Source organism: Sipha flava, unplaced genomic scaffold (genome assembly GCF_003268045.1).
Source record: "Sipha flava isolate LNK unplaced genomic scaffold, YSA_version1 84_pilon_pilon, whole genome shotgun sequence".
NCBI lineage: Eukaryota > Metazoa > Arthropoda > Insecta > Hemiptera > Aphididae > Sipha > Sipha flava.
This window is the reverse complement of record NW_020273626.1, coordinates 1,505,092-1,530,142: the sequence shown is the minus strand read 5'-3', so window position 1 is coordinate 1,530,142 and position 25,051 is coordinate 1,505,092. Positions and strand designations below refer to the sequence as shown.

General features: G+C 29.1%; 1 pseudogene; it reads left to right on the top strand.

The window, feature by feature from the left end:
• Nucleotides 1-281: 281 nt before the first annotated feature.
• On the top strand, nucleotides 282-25,051 carry LOC112693313 (annotated as a pseudogene).

Genomic DNA, 25,051 nt, shown 5'->3' with positions numbered 1-25,051 from the left:
ATTATGTGCTTTTACTCTGTATCTCTCGACTATAATAATAAATCATAAAACTTACGTTAAAATAACTTCATAACAAATATAAATTCGTTATTTTACACAGTGTATGACAAAAGTTATATAACCGTATCTGTAGAAACTCGTGACGTGCCGCGCGTCTTGGGTCCACTCGGTGACTCCGTTCAACTTAATTAACCAATTAATTATGTCGAATGCAAACGCAAACAAAAATATCAATAAGAACCTTGATATCAAACGTTAAACATGTAAATACATCTTCAAATATGAATACTAACGAAAACAATTCAAATGATGATGGTTATACCACGCAAAGAAATAAACGTTACCATTCCAGTTCTTCCAACACAGCTTCAGAACCAGCATCTCCAAATACACAAAAACAAAAACATAATAATAATAAAAGAAAAATCTTCTCCACGCCAAAATGCTCGTTTAACCTTATTGGTTAGAACTTCCCATTAGTGCAAACTCTGGACCGAGGAAAGATTAATCTGGCAAGATAATTACATTTAAATTAGTATTTTATACAACTTTTTTACCAATTTACAGTTTACTTTTACACTACAGTAAATTAATAGCTATTGGAATTTAAAAACAGCATAGTTAACAATAATTTTCAAATACCTATCAATATAATTATTTAATTATCATAATTTTGTGTAGTTGTATATTTTAAGTTCAAAGCGTAATAATGAACATACGAATATATTACACGTCTTCAATAATAAAACTATTTTTTTATTTTTTTTTTTTTTGGCCCTGTGGGGTGTGCCCCCCCCCCCCCCCTCCCCGTATGTACGCCACTGCAACCGCATAGTGCGTATGTACCCTAAGACATCTGATAAAATTTGGTTATTCTGACTTCATTACTTGACTGGTATTTTCACAAAATTAAATTAAGTAAATTTATCAACGTAAAATGACTACAGTTTTCACAACAAATGACAAAATCCGAACTTCTAAAAAAAAAAATTAAATTTTGAACGGTGTACTTTTTTCAATATAAAATACTGATAATTATTATTGTCTTGAATATAAATTCCTGATTTTCGGAGCTACGCAAATTATTTTGAGAATATAAGGGCTCCGCGAACAAAAAAATGTTGATAACCACTGAATAAAGGTACGGTTTCCCTGCAGAGTTGCAAAGGACGCGGGAGGGACATTCATTTAATTTACACACGGGCCCAAGTTAGTGTAGTTGCGACACTGGACGGAGTATTTACTCTGATGGTCAAAGTAATCAATGAGTATATGTAACATATCATTGCTCATGGTAAAAATGTAAATATAATATAATACATTATATAATATGTACACTGTACAGTTATTACAGCATTGTTAGAATAAGTTATATTTACAATGTTCATACGAAAATTATCATCGTAAGATATCTAGTTACATATAACATATTAGTATATATGTATGAGGAAAAAATAAATAGTATCATAATTAATCGAACGCAATGTGATCATTATGTTTATTTGGATTCCATTTAGATACAGTCTTTTGAAAATGATCAACCGGAAAACCGCGTGTTTCGGACGCAATATTCAAAAACAACAAAATTGTTAGCGTCGAGTAATAAGACATTTAAACGGTGAAACTAAATATTCTGCTTTAAAACTATTCAAGCATGAATAATAAAATATATTTACAATATTGGTTAAATGTCAGAAAACGTTGAGAAACTTTACTTATGAACTAAAACGTATAATAGCATTAATATTTTAATCGTATTTTCTCGACGCTTTCCAAGTGACTGTGCAAACAAAATTAAAATATAGACGAAGAAAACGTTGGTATTGTCGGTAAATGCTGCAATAACAGTTATATTATTAATGAAGCTCATGTTTATACTTTGTTTCAATAGCTAATAATGTACTTGATAGGTATTCGATCGACATCGGTAAATACTACACAGAACATATTTTGACCGTACCCAACAACGATCGTAAACAATTAAAATACCGTAATTGTTTGTATGGATTAGATGCTTATGATTAAAGCATATATAGACACCAGGAATATATATATATATATATATATACATATTTGAGTGTACCTAACGTTTATGTTTGAAATACGATATAAATTCAAATATTTTGAATGGAATGTTGAAAATAAACCGTATTATAATATCACTGGTTTCATTCAAATTCGTACTCATATAATGAAATCTAATTTCAAGTGGATTATTTTTTGAAACAATGTTGTTTATTCTGCACGTTTTCATAACTCGTCTAGCCCTGTCGTCGTATTAATTTGCATAAATATACTATACAAACAATTTGTACGTACATATATACACTACTACGTGTGTTATTGGTAAATCCCGAAATCTGGGTCTCCATGATTTGCCATTGATGACAAATCTCGAAATCCAAAAATCCAGTTAATAGTTGTCAAACGAGATTTAAACTCAAACAGCCAATCCGTAAAACAATATAAATTGTTAATTATCGAAAATAAAACAACATGCAATGTAAAACTTAAAATGTTTAATATTGAATCAATCAATTAAAAATTATTGAATTGTTTTCATTTTATCTCCCTGTCATAAATTATAATAAAATACTTAAGTAATCAATTGAATATTTGATTTTCGAGACTTTCTAGTTTCATAATATTCAGTGGCGTACAAATAGCGGAAAGAGTTTTCCGGATAAATCCCCACAGGACTGAAAAAAAACAAATAATCTCGTTTTGAATTTATTATATTGAAACATTTAACCTAACTTGGCATTTGTGAAATCTTTGATATTTTCTGTTTGTCTGTTTACAGCGCAGTGAACATTTTAAATTGAAAGTCTTAAAAACTATAATTATTGAAAATAACCTCGGCCATAATTCTGTCCCTACTATATTGCAGTCCTGTGCGAACACACGACCTGCACATGTCCCTCCGACGAATGCGCGTGTCTGTTGGTGTTCAGCGAATGTCCGGCTTTGTTGTCGGCACGCACACGTAATATTCGTGTACATTGTTATTATAATGACCGAGGCTCGAACAACATGCAACAAAGTGGTACATATATACGGTATATACCATAGTTCATGTTCACCACGATAAGATCTTAGGTGTTAGAGGGAGGGGAGCGATCGCTTCGCCCCTTAAATAACTTGTCTGGTTCGAAAAAAACTTTTCCGAACGAATCTTACTGCAGTTCACCATAAATTTATTACTATATCATGTATTGCTTATACGATTTGATAGTTTATATTTATAACTGCACAAGCTTCATGATTAAAAAATAATAAAAAACATCTAATGCACTGAATATAGTATTTACTTAAAGCAATTTAAAAAATAATAATATTTTCCTTATTAATACATATATTTCACAAAAAAATAATTAAATAGGTATGAAGTATTTCAAATTTTAAATGGTTATTAAAAAGTTAAGTATTATACACAAATTAATTAATTTCAAAAATATTTTTGACTAAAATTAACATTATTTCAATTTCAATATTTTCCCGAAATTTCCCTTTATTGACTTTACACTGACTCAAATTTAAAAATCTAAAATCGATCCGTTTTAAACATTATTGGAGTCAAATTTCGTGTTTATTAGGTATTACTGAATGATACTTTAGATACGTGTTAGTATTACTATAATTTATAATTAAAAAAAGTTAAAAAAAAAAAAAAATGACGTTGATTAAAATATTATTACGTTATTACAACGAAAGTATACAGAACACTAAAAATATGTGTGACATTTGTTAGAATTTTTGATCGATATATATTTTTATTTGTCTCATAATTTATGTCATACTTACGTTAATCATGTAGGTACAATACGTGTTCCATACTAATCAATAACAACAAATCATAGATTATTACAATAATTTAACAATAGATTATTCTAAGTGTTAGAAACACTATTTCTATAATACTGATAAAAATCATATGAATATATATTGCGAATAAAATAAATACTCTAAGTAACTTTCATTTCAATTGTTTAATATAATTATGAACGTATAGCTGAGATAATGTATTCGTTCGCACAATATTTGTTATTTTTGCACCAAATACACACAAACAAAACAGATATGTATTTTTTTTTAATCATTTAAATTGTTTCTAAATCATCACATAGCGATCGAGATAATTACAAACTTTACAACTAATTACACGAGACCTGAATATTTCTATAGTCGTCATAAAATCCCTAAATTATTTATGTACGAACGAAAAATAGCTGCGTTTGGGTGGCAAAATTTCTAATGCCAGCCCTGGGAACCGCATAACGTGTTAGTGAACCGTTCGTGCGCGTTGCGATATGTGTATACGAGCCGCAGCCGGTATTGCCACGCGACGCGCGTTTTGTAATAATGCCGCGCGTGACCGTCGTGCAATCGAGCAGCGACTGCATAAATATTTGATTTCGATTTTTCCAACTTCTTTCGTTCGGAAAATGCGGTGGCGGCGGGAACGGCTACGCGCGGAAACGCTAATGAAAAGCTCGCGCATTATTATTATTATCCCGCCGTTGCGGGTTCCGCAAAATAATAATAACAAATAACAATAAAATAAATCGTGAATAGTTTTCCGCGGCTTCACGGTCCAGTGTTTCCACGACGGAGGAACGCACTACGATATCGAAAACGCGATAATGGTATTTATATATTTCACCAGACCGGCCGGGTCGTCGCCAAAAACGACACGCTTACGCGTACACAACGTTTGAATTGTTTTTTAAACAAAACGTACCAGCACGAAGTTTTTATTTTATATATATATATATATATATATATTATATTATCACGATGGTCGAACCAGAGTGACGCTAGCAAGTATTAATGCGGGGAGGGCGGGTTATAAATATACAAATTTGCCGACTGTTTTCTAAAACTAAATTCTATAATACATAAATTCACAGAAGTAGTACACTCCTCACACTCCTCCTAATGCCAATCCTGAGTCGAACAATAACACTTTTTTTATTCGGGTCTACGTACAATATTGTAAAAAAACCACTGCGATGTTCATATGATAAAAGGTGTCATGTAATCCTTATTCGTGTATATAAATAAAGGAACGGGTCTTTTTTATGTTTCAATTTTCTGATGATACTATTAAACTTTTTCAATTTTTTTTTCACAAAGTTGTTCTAAATACTCCTCCGAGTGATCTATTATTTTCAATTATATTGTTACTTGAGAAAATGCAAATCTTGTTGTTTAAATAACCACTATTGTATTCGTAATTTCAGTAACTGAACTGTAATCCATTTTTATATTTAAAATATTCCTTTAATATCTATTGTTTACGAAAATTGTTCATACACAGATTATACTTGTATAATCGTTTACGCGTTCTGTCGTAAATTAGGACTGGCCAAAAATAAGTTTATTTTGCAATGATACTAAATAAAGAGCAAGGTCAGATTTTAGCTCATTGTGCAGTAAATTGGAAAACAACTATTTCTCACATGGACAATTGTAGGTAATATTTTCTAGAACACGAAACCTGACCATTAATACGTTTACATACCATAAAATAAAACTTTGAAAGTGGTATATCAAGAGGTTTTTAACTTAAGTCATTTTAGAATTAAATAACTCAATATAAAATCACTTGTAAATATCATAAATTATAATAATAAATATAATACTAGTATAGAATCATTTTTAATTGTGTATATAGAATTATTTAATTATTTAACTTATATCTAACATCATAAGTTAAATAATAAAAATTATTATATATTACATAGCTTTAAATAGAATAAAAAACCAATGTATATGTATATACGAATTAATGAGGTATTTTTAATTCGCCGAACAAAAATACACTGTTCACAAACTCTGTTGAAAATTCATTTTTCGAAATACTATGAAAAGTCCGGTTGCCCGATAATTACTTTATGATTCTAAAAAAATATAATTTTTTGTCTACTACAAAGTGCAATAAATATATACATACAATCTACATATTATTGTTCATTTTTCCATTTTTATTCGAACGATTGAACTGTTTGACGGGAAGATTACACTTGATATTTGATAGCCTATATTAAGGATGGACAACTGGCGTACATTTTTTATCTGGTCCGTGCTACATTTTCAAATCACTTCATACGATTTTAGCGTTTATAAGTATTTAATTTTATCACGTTAATTGTAAAATATACATATTATATATTCCTTTAGTATTGAACTCCAGCTGAAATAAATTTTAAGGACCTTTTTTTCATTTTTGCTTTCTTTACTATAGCCCGTCAGATTTTAAAGTTGTAAAAATTGGCCTTCTAGTTACATTCTAGTTGCCCATTCCTAGTCTATAAAATAAAAATATTTAAATAATATTGTTTAACACACTAGCAAAGCCGGGTTATTCAGCTAGTATTATTATATGCCGGTAGTTATCTATTCAAGAGAGTTCTTTTTGTGCGCTCGCCATACATTTTTTTTTATCTTCATATTTGAAGTGATAATTGCTGAAACATCATGAGTCACATATTTTATAAAATTGAGATATTAGTAAAAACGTATATTAGACTTGTGTTTTTATGCGTATTATAACTTTATAGAACGAAAAACATTAATCAATGAATTATAATAACCTCAAATTTGTTTTTATCTAAATGTGAATATCAAACGATAATGGAGGACCTACGACGTTATATGAGCCCTGCGCACGTCAAACGCCCGTAGTATACATTTTATCGACAGGAAGATCGGGCACTTGGATTCTTTTTGGATCTTGCTCAATTCATAGCTTCTGAATACTTCTAAAAACTGTTATTAGAAGCGCTACTAGGAATACTATAGCACAGTGGCGTATTTAGAAATTTTTTTTTTGGGGGAGGGGTGTCATACCTAATAGTGTAATCATTTTATGATCGTATTAATCATATTTTATATTACTTTATGTTGGGCATATATGCATAGGTGCACTGACAACTAACAAAACCGTGACAGTTAAGAACTAAGATATTGATATTCTTATCGACCAATTATTTCCCCACATCAGATTATTTATATATCATGTGTGTGCGAGTGTCGTGCGGTCAATTGTTATTATTATTATCCGATTACAATTTAATTATTAGTGATAATAATATTTTTTTATATATATATATATATATATATATATATATATTTTTTTTTTTCATTATATTTTAATACTTTAATGAATAAACAAACTAAAATTATTATATTACTGATATGTTTAAAATTTAACGTTTTCAAATATTTTTTTGGTGGGGTGGAAACCCCCAGCTCCTCCCACCATAAATACGCCACTGCTATAGCAGCACGATCTGTGTTAGATGCTCACGGGTACGTGTTATGAGGATGACTTCATAATCTCATCAATTTGAACTGAACGTAAAATAATCGTCAAACATCATATGACAATGTGTACGATCACTTTGATGATTGACAATTATTAGTCGATCAATAAAATAAACCACGGTAAAAATATCACTTCGGCTGTACACATTATACCGCGATTTGGAATGCAAATATTATTATAATACAGGTCGCCAAAAATAGTATTTCATTGGTTTTGATATGAATGGAAAACTGTCTTACTGTGAATGAAAAGATAATTAACTACATAAAGGTATACCAATGCAAAATAAATATTTATATATCATATTGAAACGATTTTTGCCGACTGCTGAATTCTGTTGAATATTAATCAGGCTCTCACTAAACACACATATACACCAGGCGCGTACACAAGGGGGGGAGGTTTAGGGATTCAAACCACTCCTAAAATTCAGGCAAATTATATTAAATATGTTTTTATATAGTAAAATTGGTATATAGATTATATTATTATGAAAATGTACAACCTAAAACCTCTCCCAAAATATTTTTTTGTGTACGCGCCTGATACACACATGATTGTAGATGATATTTACTGATGAACAAAAAACCTACCGACAGATAAGTAAAAATTAGTGTTTTTATACATGTGTGTATAATATTAATGTAATTTAACCTATTATTTTAAATTTGCGGTTTACTTAATTTATTCGTAAATACAAAATGAATTAACCTTTGAAAGCAAATATATCAACATAAATACATTAAGCTTTTTTATGGGTTAACTTGTATAATATTATTTTAAATGAGTTATAGTGGCTAAGTGTTGAGGATTTATCGTAATGACTGGTATAGTAGTTTTTTAAAATAATTCCATAATATGAACGTCTCGCAATGCTCAATTTCAACGATGAATAAAAATAATTATCAGTTATTATATAATTAATTGAAATGTTTCTAATTTTATTATTATGGAGATTACAGCCCACACCATGTGTTATTGAAAATCACAAACTGTCTATTAATTATCACTCTATCAGTGCATCAAGTGGAAACGTGGACTTTGCAAATGTTTAAATAAAAAAAAATATATATCAATATCATCATATCCGAATATCAACAAGTGTGACCGAACCACGAACTGTATATCATAATTACAGTTATTACAACATGTCATTACTACAGTATCACATTCACTGTATTGTATTGATGTAATATTGTTTTGGTATAAATATTATTGATGCTACTATTGTGCCTTGTGAAACTTCGTACATTCACTATATATGCGTGCAATGTATATTTTACCAATATAGTCTTTGATACAGTTACATACTGAAGTTTCTCAACACATCATGTTCATTTGTTGAAGAATATATTGATTATAAGTGACGTTATTCATTACAAATTTTAACCGGCTACACTGTGTTATTCTAAATAAATGCAAAACTATGTATATATAAAATAAATTAACCCAAAACAATTAGAATGACTTATAGTCTTAATCGAGTGTTTCATTATTTTTTTATTACTCGCCAACCCTGATAATGTTGTATAATTTATATTATGTATATCCACTATGTATACATATATATACTTTAAACAAAATCGTTTATCAAAACTGAAAGAAGATGGCTTCACCCCCACCCCTCCATTTCACCATAACCACCCAACCAACGTCTCATACGTCTCGGCCAACAAAACTTCTCGTTTAGTTGAAAACATTATCGTAATTTGTATATATCATCATAACAGATACATACTCGATGGCAGGACTCGTTAAAATCAATGATAATTGAAGTACAATAAAAGCATAGTTACCTGCAAGCACATGACCGTTTGTTTTGTAACAATCTACTTATGTGTAGTGTTATAAAAAATTAGAATATTATACTAGGAAATATTGAATTGAGTCGCAAATATTGAATTGAATACTGCAAATATGTTTAGGTTAACGGAGTTGAGTCCCTTCAGTCTATTATCATTATCAAGGAGACACTACGTGGAGGTTGTTTGAGTAGTCTCCCAAAAATGATGTGTAATATAAATATAATATAATTTAAATAGTTGTTGGTAAAAATTTAAAAGATACAGACTTTAAAAATTGAAATTTGTAGATTTGATTAGTTGTGTATTTTTTATATTTTCCCGTAAAAATTGTTAAAAATTAAGTTTGATTGATTTTTAAGTGAGGTTCAAGTTGTTACCGTGTATTAATTATTATTATAATAACTTATCTAAGCCAACTCAATTCAATGTCATCCGTTATATTTGTGTGTACATACCAATATATTTAAGTGTATTATATACTATTGTGTTGCGCCCATATCACTCATCTGCTAAAGATGAAAAAAAGGAATAGTGTTCGATATTTAATTATTATTTATAAACGTATTATATAAAGTGGTTTCATGACTAAAAATCACTGCCGCCTGTTAATTTTTACCAATTTATTACAAAAATCTTGCTTTGAATACGTCTGAAGAACGAATTGTTTTATCATTGTTTATTTTAAAGCCTGACAACATTTATCCATATAATAGTGACTGTGGTTTATATTATAATATATTGTGATATGTACCTAAACAGGCGTAGGTAAATCAAATATAATTTCTACTCGATCGGTATTTATATATTTTGTATATGTTTACTGTTCATAATAATTGTATTCCATAAAAGTTGGATAGGTAAATAAATATTCTTGTTCACATAGTATTATTATTCTTATTATTATTCTAATATTTTTCGTTCGAGTGATCTGTTTAGTATATAAAATATTATGACTTGAATTTATATGAATTTATTAAGAAAACAGTCCAAACAATAAAAACAAAAAAAAATAAGTAAGTTTTGTTAGATTTGTTTTTATCGACAGTGTAGGTATATTTGATATGTAATATATATATATATATATATATATATATGTTATCGTTAAAAATAAATCATTATTTTTATTTCTGAAAACCGCATTTCATATTTTATGTAAAATTGTATAGGTAATATTCTATTCTTGCTTTTAACCCATCTAATGGTACTTTCATAAACATATTTCATAACATCTCAATTAATGCGGAAATTGTATTGCGGAGGGTTGAGCTTTCGATGAGATTTTCATCAAAATTCACAGGAAACGATAAAACAAAATATAACTATGCGTTTCGGATGCAAATCCTTAACACCTGTAGCGAGCGACGATAGTGTATATTTTTCATTTACTTTTTATTGTTTTTTTGTTATTTTTTTTTTTGACGGTTTTTGGTTACGAAAATTCATAACATATTTGTCGTTATGGTTACTGTGTATTGAATATTGATGGTTTAAATTTTAAGTCTAACCCTTATAAGAGAATAATAAAACACTATAATTAAACAAAAAAAAAACATGCCATGGCGAGACAAGATGGGGGCCACTGAGGTGAATTTATACTTATAAAATATTAATGTAAACAAAAACAATATTTACTCTAAGCTATTGTATATTTTCCCTATACTGTTCCCCTGTATTTTTTTATCCTCATAAAGAAATTACACAGAAAAAATTGAAAAATGAAAAAAAAAGAATCGAGTTATTGATTTCACGAGTGGAACTAAGTCTAATCAAACAACACTAAAGAAAATAAATACGTTTAGCTCTTACGACGATGTGCGTAAAATACAATTCCAATATCTTAAATAGTTAAATTTGAAGAATAGTCATACAGAACTTAAGTCGTCAAAGTTTCGAATGATAAGGAAAATAGTAAGAAATAATGTTTTTCAACTTAAACGGTTAAAAGCTTAAGATATTGGCAATTATATAATAGCGTATATTGAAGTTATTATCATAAACGTGTACTTAATGATACATGTAAAATTGCATTGTTCATAAATGTAATTAAATAATTGAAAAAAATATAAAATGATTTGTCGAATGATTGGTTTCCATTATTGTTATACTCTGATGGATTTCTGTTTCACATCTAAAAATTATCAAGTGTCATACTATAGTAAATCATTTCTGTAACATATGATGCATCAAACCCTTTTAGGTGTTCCCAAATTATAAATAAAAGCTAAATTAATGAACGTTTAGAATATTTAAATATAGTTTAATTTTTTCATCAATGTATTACATGTCTTGTACAGGTTCACGGTATGATGAGACTATAATGTTTCGGTGTGACAGTCACTATAAAAGAATAAAATTTATGATATGATAATTTTACATTATACTGCTCTGTTAAGTGCAACTAAATAAAATAATTATTTTATGCATAAATATACAACGCAAATATTTTTGTCGTTCATAAAGTTTCTGTTCAATTTTACATCAAAACAATTATTAAAATAAATTTCATAATGTGCACAATACATAATTTATATACTAACACAGTTGATGTATTATATTTATCCACTTTAAATGTAAATAGACAAAATTTTATAAGAAAAAAACATAAACTTTAGGAATTATCCTTAGGTAATTTTTTTCTTTATAAATAAGAGTCTGTAACGAGTATAACAAGCAAATAGGATAAATTTACAAAAAAAAAAAAAATTCAAAATAAATCATCTACAGTGATGTAATCCCATAATGTTAACTTAAAATAAATAAAACACATAATAGATTATTACGAAAGATTTCCAACAATTATTTTTTATGAATTCTTCTCGTTTTATATTTTTCTTAGCACATAGTATTAAACTTGAACTGCTAATCTATCACCATGGTCATCTTGATTAATAGAATTAGATTGTGTGAAAGGGAAAAATAAACCTTCTTCAAAATTCAAATTACAAAATAATTACATTGTGACCGTGTTTGAGGCAAAAAATACAAACTGCACGGCGGCAATTATAGAAAATATCTCTATAAAATATTTTCTCGGTATTTTTTCGAGTTGTAAAAGTTGTCAATATTAATAAATAATGGACCAAAAAACTTGACGCATCTCGATCATAGTACAACTTTAGAGAGCGATTTTTTCCTTCTCATGTTCTCAACATTGTCGACCCTTCAACATAAAACAACTTTATGATCGCGGGCTTCGCTTCACTTGTTCAAACCATTCACTACCGTTACTAGCCACCGCTGTCCAAACCTCCATTGATGACCAGCCGTTGGGGGGAAACTGTTAGTCACCGGAGTTAAGATTTTTCTCCGCGCAGCAATTCGTAAGTAAGTTTCAACTCATATCGCATAATGCCACAAAAAAAAAGTTGTAATCAACAAAAACTATCTTGGAAAAATCTTCCTCCCCAAAAAAACAAAAAATATCGAAAAAGTCTCGATCTGGAAAAATTAACTCAATAGACGAAAAAAAAAAAAATATTCCGAAGAAAATGTATGAATCGGCCAAAGTCGTAAAATATTGCATAAGGCCGAAAAATAAATTATTTAAAAATTCGACGGTCTTGGTTCATTTATACCGAGGTAATAGTTGTTCGTATTTTTTTTAAATCAGTGTTCCTAAATAATTTTATAGAAGATGAAGAAACCGTAATACAACAATAAACTTATAGTATTGCACAATGATGTATGCTAGTAATAAAGTTCGATTTAAATGGTTCAACTTGAATAATAATGTAAAATTTTTTGGGAAAAATTTGTAATTTATGTTGTTTTTAACAAGGAAATGCTTGACTATAATATATCTTTCTAGATATTCTCATAGTGAAAGTTATTGTATCCTTTTTTTTTTTTATAAGCAGTGCTTTACACTGTAGTACAATATCATTTATTGTTTAATTAATAATAATAATTTATAATAGATATGGCGGAATCATCTCATGAGAATATTTATGTTTTACATTTTTCATAAATGTAATAATTGTAATAAAAACATGAATATGAAAAGTGAATATAAAATACAGTTTAAGTAAAAATGTTTTTAAACTAGGAGTTTTGTTTGACTAACATCATATTATTTTTTTTCGATAACGGATCAGCTGTATTGAGAATAATAACTATATAATTTCATACATTTCAATTCACTTTTAATTTTATACGTTTTTTATACTCGGATTTATTTAACATTCTTACATCACTTGTTAAAAACTGTTTTTAAATTCAACAAATAAACTGTCTAATTCGGTTTTACAAATATAATTACAGTACATGTGAAAGTATAGAAATAACATGAGATTGTAATCAAATTATTAAACTATTTCGTTTTCCTCCGAAAACCTTCTTTTATATTTTCAAAATGACGCATCGATCGTAACGTCACATTCAATAAGTCCAATGTGACGTGAATAGTAAAATTAGACGGCATTCATTCGTTGAGAATTTCAGTTTACTTTTTTATTCAATATAATTTCATTTGCTTTTTTCCTATTCAACATAATTTTATCTTTAGGCATTAGCTGATAGAGACTGAATCAATGGTCTTACATTTGATTAAAAACGTATAAACACATAAGACCTTCATTAATAGTCATGCAACTTGTCGGTATAATAACTGTAATATAATATCATAACTAATGCAATTAAATGTATAACATTACATCAAATATGATATTTTATACATGATCAACATTTTTATAATCAAACATGTTTTTTGTAGTTTATCGTACTCGTACAAATATAGGTAACGAATTTACAAACAACGTGGACGGGGATCGCGGTTTACCCTTGTTAAAAGTTCGTACAATACAGGGTGATTCACCAAGCGTAAAACACTCATTATCTCAAAAAACTATTTACTTTTTCAAATTTTTTTTTTTTCAAAATGTTAGATCTATGCTGTTCTTGAATTATATATTTGTTTAATATTTTTCATCCTTATATTTATTAGTTAAACTACCATCAACTTTTGATTTTCAAATGGCAACCTATACTTAAAATGTCATGATTTAGTAAGGTATTTTTTCTATGAATTATCACGTTTATATTTTAATTTTCTGTTTATCCATTGACTAGATTTAATTTCTCGAAGTTGGTTTTGGATGATGTTTGTGTGATATCTAGTCGGTAAATACCAGAAGCTTTAAGTAATAAATTCGATATTGTTTCACTTCAAGAAATATCGGTGATAGGTAATCATTGTACCAACTCGCTACAATCATTTATTGTCGTAATATCATATTTTAAATAATTGGACCATTACTGTCACTTGTCACATAACGCATACCTATATGCATGTAATTCCCTTGTCCCCACTTCAAAATACCTGCGAGTACGGAATAATACGGTGATGCCTGATTAGACTGATTCACGATTGGGTAAAAATCATAGATTACTCTTTGGGTAAAATAAATTCTTTTCGTTCAGCTGTTATTTATAATGTTCTGTGAACGATTACAGATATCGTTTTTCATGGTTACATGATATGAAAGTATACCTTATGCCAAGTTATCGTAAAGCACAAGACAATACATTAAGTAGATAAACTATTAGGTTATAAACTTATAAGATTATAAGAAATAACTGAATCGTGCTCATGGGTCGTTAATGTAAATAAAGTTTTACTTTTTAACATTTTCACATTTTTAAGTGTTTAAATTTTAATGATGCACTTATTATATAATTAAGTTTAAGTAAAATGTTCTTGTATATATTAAACCTAAATTGATAAATCACATGTCAATTGGCGAATAGTAACATTAATAAGGTACAGGTGATTAATTATTGTACATATATAATTTTTATTTTTATTTAAAACTATTAATAGTAAGTTAATATAAATACTAAATTATTTCTGTCAATGATAGGTGTTTTTTAATTAAATAGTAATTTGTACTAAATACAAGTTGGACTATTTTTAAAAGCATTTTAAAAATTTTACTTTTATTTTAAGTCTAGGGTTATTGGAAAGTTTATTTCAATTTTTTGAATACATGCTATTTGGCATCTTTACTCATGTTTTGTATAACTGCAAAACGACAATTTCGATATAACTGTATCATCATTTTGGGATAGAATTTTCATAGCCCTGGACTTATAAATCAAAGTAATATTTCATAATGGTTCATCATATTAACAGTGGCGACGAAGTCCTTAAATTTAATTGAGCGAAAAATATTTTAAAAGATTACAATGTCTAAATATTGGCCTCTATTGTGTACTTTTTGTGAGAGGAATTAATTTTCTCTCCTACTGCAAAAAAATGTATTGATGTTTAATTATAAAAAAAAAATTCAATTTTGAATCTTAACCACACATTTTATGTACTTTTCATACAAATCAAGACAGCCAAAAGACGAGTTTTTCTCAATCATTTATACAGAAATTTACCTTTTTAGAGGGAGGGTTAAGACCAATTATACACACACAATATAGATTATTATTTTTACACGCTAACCAATCACCCATTTAAATAAATATAGCTGGTTGAATGTTTATATTATTTAGATATTTGTACTCAGGACAAAATAAAAGGATTCATTTTTCATTTTCGAAAAATTTCGGGCTGGTGCTCAACCTCAACATAGGGTTTGACGTCACTGAATATTAATATAAAATGTTGAGGAATCCATCATGAATAAAATTAGTTCAGAGTTAATTTATTTATCATAGGTTATGTAATATTTATCTGTTCAAATTATAATTTATTTGTGTTAGTATAGTTTATTCAGAATTGTAAATTGAGCAGAGAAAGATTAATTAAATATGAATTAACTAGTAATTTTATATTTTTAGTATTTTATTTAAAATTATAAAAGCTTTGATGGTTAATGGTTGACCATCAAATGTATGAATGTTATTAACGTATAAGATGAGAAAAGAAAAACAGTAACAGTTTAAATCAAATATTAATAAATTCTTTTAAAACAGATTGTTTACAACATACTGCAATTATTATTTATTATTTGATATGTATACATTGCAATTACCTACTTTATTATATTGTCATCCGTATGCACAATCATTTAAGTGTCATCTAAGCACAGTTTTCTATATAATTTATAAAAAAAAATCAGTTTGAATATAAAGTATTTATAAGTATCAAAATTTTAACACCAATTATTTTTTTACTAAACTTTTAATAAATAATTGTCTTTGATAATCATTTTTACTGTGATAAAGGTTTATCTTAAACTTTCTTGTTAATACCTAACTAAATGTTTATCTACTAATTTTTCTCTTGTTGTAGGTAATTCTTGTCAACTTTCTTTCATATCATTCACTTGTAACTACAACAAAGTTAAAAAATTTTCAACTAGAAATTACATACATACATATGTATACTAATATGTACACTAATGTTTAAAAAACTGATATGTTGCACTGTTTTATTGAATCTGGAAAAAAACTCCAGAACTGCTGCAAGGTTAACTAATATATTTATTACATAAACATGTAAGTATACATTTTTTATCAACTTGATCCGTTAAGATATTCAATTATAGATTATAATGTATGTGTTTATAATAAAATATGGTACCTAATTCACAATATTTGATTAAACTACGGAATTTAAGAATAAAAAAAAATAAAAAATAGTCATGTTAAGATCAAATATTACAACACAAATAACTAATCTAATTAACAAGTAGGTATATATAAAGACAACTTAATTATAGACATACATATATTTTTGTAAACATATACTTCTTATAAAATTGAATGATAAAAATCTGTAGATTGTATCAACAATGTTATCCTACTTGCCAGTGTCCAAGTCATACAATATTTTACCGAATATACAAACATTTAAGTATGAATGGTATATTTACTAATACCAAAAAAATTAAAAACACAAACATAAACAATAATAATTCACTAGAAGTTTTATGTAAATTGATTGAGAATCCACATAACTCCTTGCGAGATATCAGTGGTGTATTTAGGGGGGGATATGGGGGATAGATCCTCCCCAATGATCTTTTTTTTTTTTCCTAGGTAGCTATAAGTTGTCTCATTTTCTCTAATATTCTTAATATGATATTACTTTCAAGCATGTATGTTTTCTGTTTTCTAAATGTTCTAGTCGTGGTAATTGTACCGCTCTGATAGTCTGATCGCCACTAATCGTTTAATACCTGATGAGGTTATCGATGAACTGAGCATCCAAAAAAATAGAAAACTGGATTTTGTATTGTAACTATTTTTTTTTTGTTTATCGTATTAAACACGGGATTAGTGCTAGTATGAACTTATAATAAATGCTATTAGGTACTATATTATTTGTGTTAATTCTTATTTTGCCTTGATCCACACTAACCTCAATAGGTAACAAGTTAGGGGATTTTACAAATGTATATTATGTACGAATTTATGGGTGTTAGGATGTATTATTATATATTTCATCCCCCCTAGCAAAATTCCTAAATACGCCACTGCGAGATATCAAGTAATGGTCTGCATATTCTTAACTATTTTAAACAAGGAATTAGGAATTATTTTCTGTTCATGGTCATAAACCATAATATTATTAATTATTGTCGATTAGGTATCAGTGATACCGTATCACGCTAACAATCAAAAAATTTAAAAAAAAAATATGAAATCAGTAGTCCGGTCTAACGGTAATACGACCCTACTTAGTAACAGCTGATTTCTTCACAAGGTTGTTATCATCACAACCTACATAATAGAAGCGACAGTCAAACAGCTGATCAATTTGTTTCCATTTTGCCGAAGACTCGGCATCATTATAGAACTTATTTTAAGACGGATTTAAAATTACGTTACGGTTAACAACATCATACCGAGACTCCGGTGTCTGTATTCCAAACATACAGTAAAATTTCCAGGTTAACTAAAATATTTATCAGTGAATATGATGAGGGCATCTAGAGGGGAAAACATGCGACAAGACAGTTCATTAAAATAATAACTTATGTATAACAATAAAAGTCATTGTCGAAAGTAGATACACTGATAATCATTTATTATCATTATATTTTGGGGTCGAACGGCATCAAGTTTATTACTTATAACTTCTGGTTTTTATAAGCAATAATTATTACTGCAGCCGGAGTTACTGACTAGGTATAACACATTTAAATATAAATACTTCCTAAAACCACACAACTTTAAGGAGCTCTGTCTTGTCAACGAATTAATGAAAAATGAAAATTTAAACAAAATAATTTATAAGAAAAGCCTTACTAAATTATGAAATTTTTAGTATAGGTTGCCATTTTAAAAACAAAAGTTGATGGTGGTTTATCTAATAAATATAAAGGTGAAAAATATTAAAAAAATATACAATTAAAAAACAGCATAGATCTAATATGTTGAAAAAAAAAAATGAAAAAAGTAAATAGTTTTTGAGATAATGAGTGTTTTACGCTTGGTGAATCACCTTGTATAAAGATGGAGGGAACAGAAATTAATGAAAACAAATGAAATCAATTGTTTTAAATGGGGGATGAAACGGCCAGTTATACTAAGGTGGCTATGCCGACTTATAACCGATTACGGGTGACCTCTTTTTCTGAACAGGTTACTGTCCTCCTTGGCACAGCTCAAACTTTTAAGATTCTTAAAATGACTTTTGACTTACTCAAGCCAATAAAGCTGTACAATCATGAAAACAGGAATCTTTAGTTATGTTATAACTACTACTTTTAAATGTGCGTTCGAGTATAAAGTGCTTAGATTTTAACCTGAGCAAGTGATTTGCAAAATCAACTTATTGACTTATTCAAATTATTGACAGAAGCTCAAATATTGGTAGTTATTGCGATTTGTTCTTTCAATTTTTTTGATTTCATATCTGTGATTTGCTTCAAACCACTTGAAAAATTTATGAAATTAAAAGTCAGTACAGTCGAGTTATACATCGAATTCGATTCGTTGATGATATATCTACAGGAAATTAATAAAAAAAAAATTAATTAATGGACTACAAATCTTATGCAAAAATCATTATCCATAATGAACAAAAATCTTCGACGACGACGAATGATGTTCAACACAAAAAAAATAAAATGATTAAAATAGACGAACGTTCAAAAATTAAAATACAAATTAGGAGTTGCAGTAGATAGAAAAGGGGGCTTCTGGGCTACCCAACACCCAACACCCGTCACCACCGCCGTCGACGCCGCTGACCACCCGACAATATCCATCACCCTTCGCTGCCGCCGTCGCCGAAATTATTTATTCCATTTTTTTCCACTTTCATTTTTTTTCACACCTCCTGATGGTTCACGTAACCTATGTATAATATACCCCTCCATATTTTTTCATTGGAAAATTGTTAAGTCTTATTCTTCATCACACCCATCCTTATACTTCCCCTCATTATTTGAATGATAAATTCATTAACATACAATAACACCTACCCTTTTACCACACTCTAAGTATTTTACCAAAGTAAAATAATATTATACAATACTTTACAAATAATATATTATTTAAAATGATTACACATGATACATACATACAGACATACATATATATATATATATATACACACATACATACATACATACATACATATATTACGTGCCAACCGTTTGATCCGTGATTTCAGTGCTAATATCTTAGTCAACGCTTGGATGTAGGTGTAGTGAAGAATAATTAAGACTCTTTATAATAATTTAATTTATTAAACTGATAAAATTATTCTGACTTCAATTTGTAAATACTCTAAGTCCAAATAATTTGGATTATAGAAATTATTAAAGTCCTAACAACTATAACTTATAAAAATAGTTTTGAAATATTTCTTAAGTCCGGACCATGACATACACTGACGTGAAGGTGCTCAGTGCAGCATAGTCAAAACTCGTCTAATTAGCCCTTGTTTTCGGGTCCCTTTTATATCTGATATATGCAAGCGTGTGTGTGTATATGAAAACTGATAATAAAATAAGATATTTCTTTATTGATTCTGAGTGTGTATGGGTTATCTACCAACCAGGCCATAATTAGTGTTGTGCAATAGCTAAATTTATCTAGATACCTTATCTAGATAAAACAATCGTATCTTTTATCTTATCTAGATAATTTACACAATTGGTATCTACCTGTGATCTAAGATAGAAAACTTCGTCATCTATATTAATTAATATGATATTAATATAATATCGTAATATAACTATCAGTAGTTGTGAGCATGTTGAACGTTTGACGTTTTAAGTTAAGTATTATATCAACTATTCCATTATATTAATATATTAAGAATATTCATCTCGTTAAGACGTATAATTTAAGGTGTCACATGCTAATATTTTCGGTAAAATAATATTTACCTGTAAAAAAATAATTGGTAAATTTACTGGTAATTTACCTTACCGGTAAATTTACGCGGTAAAAATTTACCGAGCTTACATCTCTATTATTTTACTATGTGACTACGCAGGACGTGACACATACATACATACATACATATATTTTCATATACAAAATTATTTAAAATGTTATTATATAATGATATTATTTAAAGTTATTAACATTGTAACATTTGGTCACCTAATAGTCATTATCAGGAATGTCTTTTTACTATATATATATATATATAATAGAAAGATACAATTTACACTCATATACCTTTATATATATAACGACTATATTTAAAGAAAGACTTTAAACATAATGCTTATCGAGACATAAGCGAGAGTGAATTCAATGCATACCAAGTTTGCGGCTGTACGGGCAACCACGTGGTTCCAGTTCCGGACTTACACCAGCAGCTCCGCACGGCAGGGTCAGTGCTTATCAATCGCCATCCATCGCCATCCATCGCCAGTTCCGGCCCTCAGAGCGGTGTTCCCTGTCTCCCTCATAATATATTGGCTCGCATATGCGCTCTCATAACAATCATTTGTATACTTGTTGCTTAGTTAATATAATTTTGTACATATCAATCATATAATATCTTTAGTATTGTTATTATTATTTTCTCACGACGGTCCGGAGGACCCAGCGTCCGACGTACGCCTGAGTAAGGTCCGTTGGCGTGAACATTGGTAGCAGAGCGTGGTTGGTTGTTCCATCAACAGTGGTACTCAGGATCTTAGTGAGTAGATTTTACATTGATCATATTATGCTATATATATATAGGGTGTGTACATTTATTTATCTGACCTTACTCCTGGCACTTTCATTAATTATTTAATTTAGTGGTAAGCCTATAATAAATGTTTTATTGTCATAAAATTTGATCGATCAGTCTTAATATTGATATTTTATTCAGTTAATTGAATACGTTAGGCCTTTAATTGCTATTCAAAACAGCAGATCAGTTGTTAAGGTAATATAGTTTTATGAATTATTTTTAGTATATTAATTTGGTGCTATACACATTTAACTTGTTTTTTGGCTATGAAATTAGTAGCATTTAATATTGTTATTGACTTAAGTACGTTAAATATTTTAGGACTGCTCTGTTGTTATTAATTAATTATATTTATGATGCTCCCTGACTTAAGTCTAATAAATTAAATAGCTTGTAGGATACATAGGTTTTACTGATTGACTACATGTTTGGTGATTACCTATAACAATTATTATATTAACGTTTGAGTTATATTTATTGTCTCCTGCTCTGGTGGTTAATCTTTTATTTATGGTAGTTAATTACAATTTAATTTAAATGCTACAATTAATTGAATAATTATCTTACACAGTGCTCTCTGAGTTAATGTTATGCATTGTACGCCTGAGTAAAGTCCGTTGGCGCGAACATATATGAATTATTATATTACTAGAGAAAAAAAGGTTTACCACCCCATGGGCTTGTTGTACAAATTTTTCCGAGAATTAGTAAAATTGAATAAAATTATGAGCTCTTATCACATTTGAAATCAAAATGAAATCATTGTGTCCTTTAGTCTCTTACTGGTCACATATAAGTTTGCCCGTTTGGTGTTTTCAATCATACTCTGGGTTTTAGTAAATCGCTACATTTTATTTTTACCGTTGTGTTATTTTAAACATATCAAATATGTTTAACTGTGTAATGTGCGAGAAATATTTTTCGAGTAAAGATCATCTATCAAGACATACTAAAATCCATAGTGGTATCCGTTTTACATGCAGTATATGTCCTTCAACATATACCCGACGCAATACTCTTACAGAACATATGAAAAATAAACATGGTATCTATTTATCAACACTTATATAATATATTTATTTTTTAATTGTGTTATAATATTTTCGTAAGGTATTGAACGTGTCTAACCGGTAGTACATCGTCCTGAAATAGCTCCACAGCTTGCAGTTCTATGTAACGAAATCGAAATTGCTCCGCAGATTATTCTACCAGACCTTCAAGCCAGACAGTCAATCGACGAAGAATTATGGGGTGATGACGATGAATTGCTTAGTTTCGTAGCAGACAGTGTGGAGAATGCATATTTATGCGATAATTCAGGTAAGATTTTATTTTTAATATTACCCGATAGGAAGCTAGATTTTTTTCTAAGATATATTTTTTCCGTAGAGATTACTTCACTTAAAAGATCAAATAACTGTGAGGCCGTAGGTGTTCAAAAAAAGGGCTCGTCTAAACATTATCGGAAATACACCTGGTTTTGTGCGAATAGGATCATATTTTAATAATACCATCAACTGGTATTATAAAAAGAACATTAGAAGTATTTTCAATTATTAATCAAATCAGAACTACTTGAAATTTTAAAATCATCGGCTCTACCAGTAAAATTCAATCTGAAATTAGAAGCAACTTACAACTGGCTACATATCGAAAATTCATCCGTCAATAGGGCATTTAAGATCTCTGCCAGAGTGATTTTCGTGGATACGAATATCGAAGATATAGTTGACCACATGTTTGTAAATATTTTAATTGAAGAAAATACATATTAGGGCAAAGGAAGCGGATTTTCACTACAAGCTATTGACGGTGTATTATTAGGTATATACCAGTATATACCTATGGGCAAATCTTCATATCTACCACTACCCTCCCATACATTGAAAATAAAAAAGCTACCGTTAACCCGCAGAACAATGACGAACAGTGCTTACTTATACTTCAAGTAGGCTATTCTAGCCAAATATATCACAGGAAAGGAAAAACATAGAATCAATGATAATTATTATATTCACGAAAACAAATATAATTTCAGCGGGCCGACATTCCCAACACCACTACATGAAATTAAAATATTCGAAAAAAATAATCCGGCTACATCTGTAAATATTTACAGACTATGAAATTTCGTCTATGAAATTTCCCACTTATAAAATCTTTCCGTTGAAAATAGTCAACGAAGAGAAGGAAGAACATTTCGACTTCATATTAATTACAGACAACGAAAAATTGCAATATACCTATATCTCACACTTTTCAAGACTTGTTCGTTCGCAAAAAACACTACATAAAGAGAGTGTTATTTTTTGTAAACGGTGTTTCACGAGTTTCGATCATCGGATGAGAAATAAATTAAGCGGTCAGGCAGCGTTAGACGAGTATTTGAAAATATGCAGGTCTCATAAACCCATATTACCAGTCATGCCTACAGAAGAGGCACACTCGAATTTGAGGCGTGGAGTAAGACACAGAGACACCCAATAGTAATATACGCTGATTTCGAGGCTTTACTATTAAAAATTGAAGAAAAAAAAGGAGAAAAAACAACAGCAATTCAGAAACATAAACCGATGAGTTACTAGTTAAAGAGAGCGAAGACGTACCCATAGAACTATTACAAGAATTTAATATACCTCAAACAATGATAATACACCATGGATCGAAGACAAGTGAGGATGTTGAAAAACATTTTATAGAAACAGTGGTTAAAGTAGCGATGAAGATTGAAAAACTTTTTCAAATCAAGACAGCAATTATATTTACAAGTCAGGAGGAAAGAGCGCACAATAGTTGTAAACTAAGTAATTTGTATAAAATAGTATTTACACATACAAATCACAAAGTTGCAGATCACAACCATTTATCCGGCAAATTTAGGCAAACGCTATGCAATACTTGTAGTTTAAAATTACAACTGCCTAGATTCATTCCTGTTTTTCTTCATAACCTGTCTAATTACGATGCACATTTTATTATATCCGAACTCGGTTACGATGATAATACGATTACTGTTATCCCGAACACTGAGGAAAAATTCATTTCATTTTCAAAATTCACAAGTAACAAGTTCACCATCAGATTCGTCGATACATGCCGATTTATAGCTTTATAAGCTTATCATCACTTGCAACAAATTTAATAACGCCTGGATTCGAAAAGTTCAGATAGACAGCTAAAGCGTATACATTAGGTGATTTACCACTTGTAACGCATAAGGGTGTATACCCTTACGAGTATACAGACAGTTGGGAAAAATTGGCAGAGTTGATACTACCATCAAAACAAAATTTCTACTCAGCATTGGTAGAGAAGCATATTAAAGATAAAGATTATGAACATGCGGAAAAGATATGGAGTCACTTTAACTGTATGACTTTGGGTGAATATAGTGACATATATTTGAAGATTGATGTTTTACTACTCGTCGATGTCTTTGAAAACTTCAGAGATATATGCAATTCAACATACGACTTAGATCCTGTATTTTATTTTACGGCACCTGGTTTCAGTTTTGATTGTAAGTTGAAACACACCCAGATTAAGTTGGAACTGCTCACGGATTATGACATGCTGCTGATGTTTGAAAAAGGTATGATTTTAAAGTATATATATATATATTTATAAGTATAAAAGTATTAAAATATATATTTATATTTTAAAGGTATAAACTAAAACATTTTATTTTTAGGCATACGAGGTGGACTTACACAGGCGAGTATGCGTTATGGGAAAGCTAACAACTTCAAAACGCCACAATATGATCATGCAAAGCCTAACTCATGGATTGTATATCAGGACTGTGAGTATAATTAA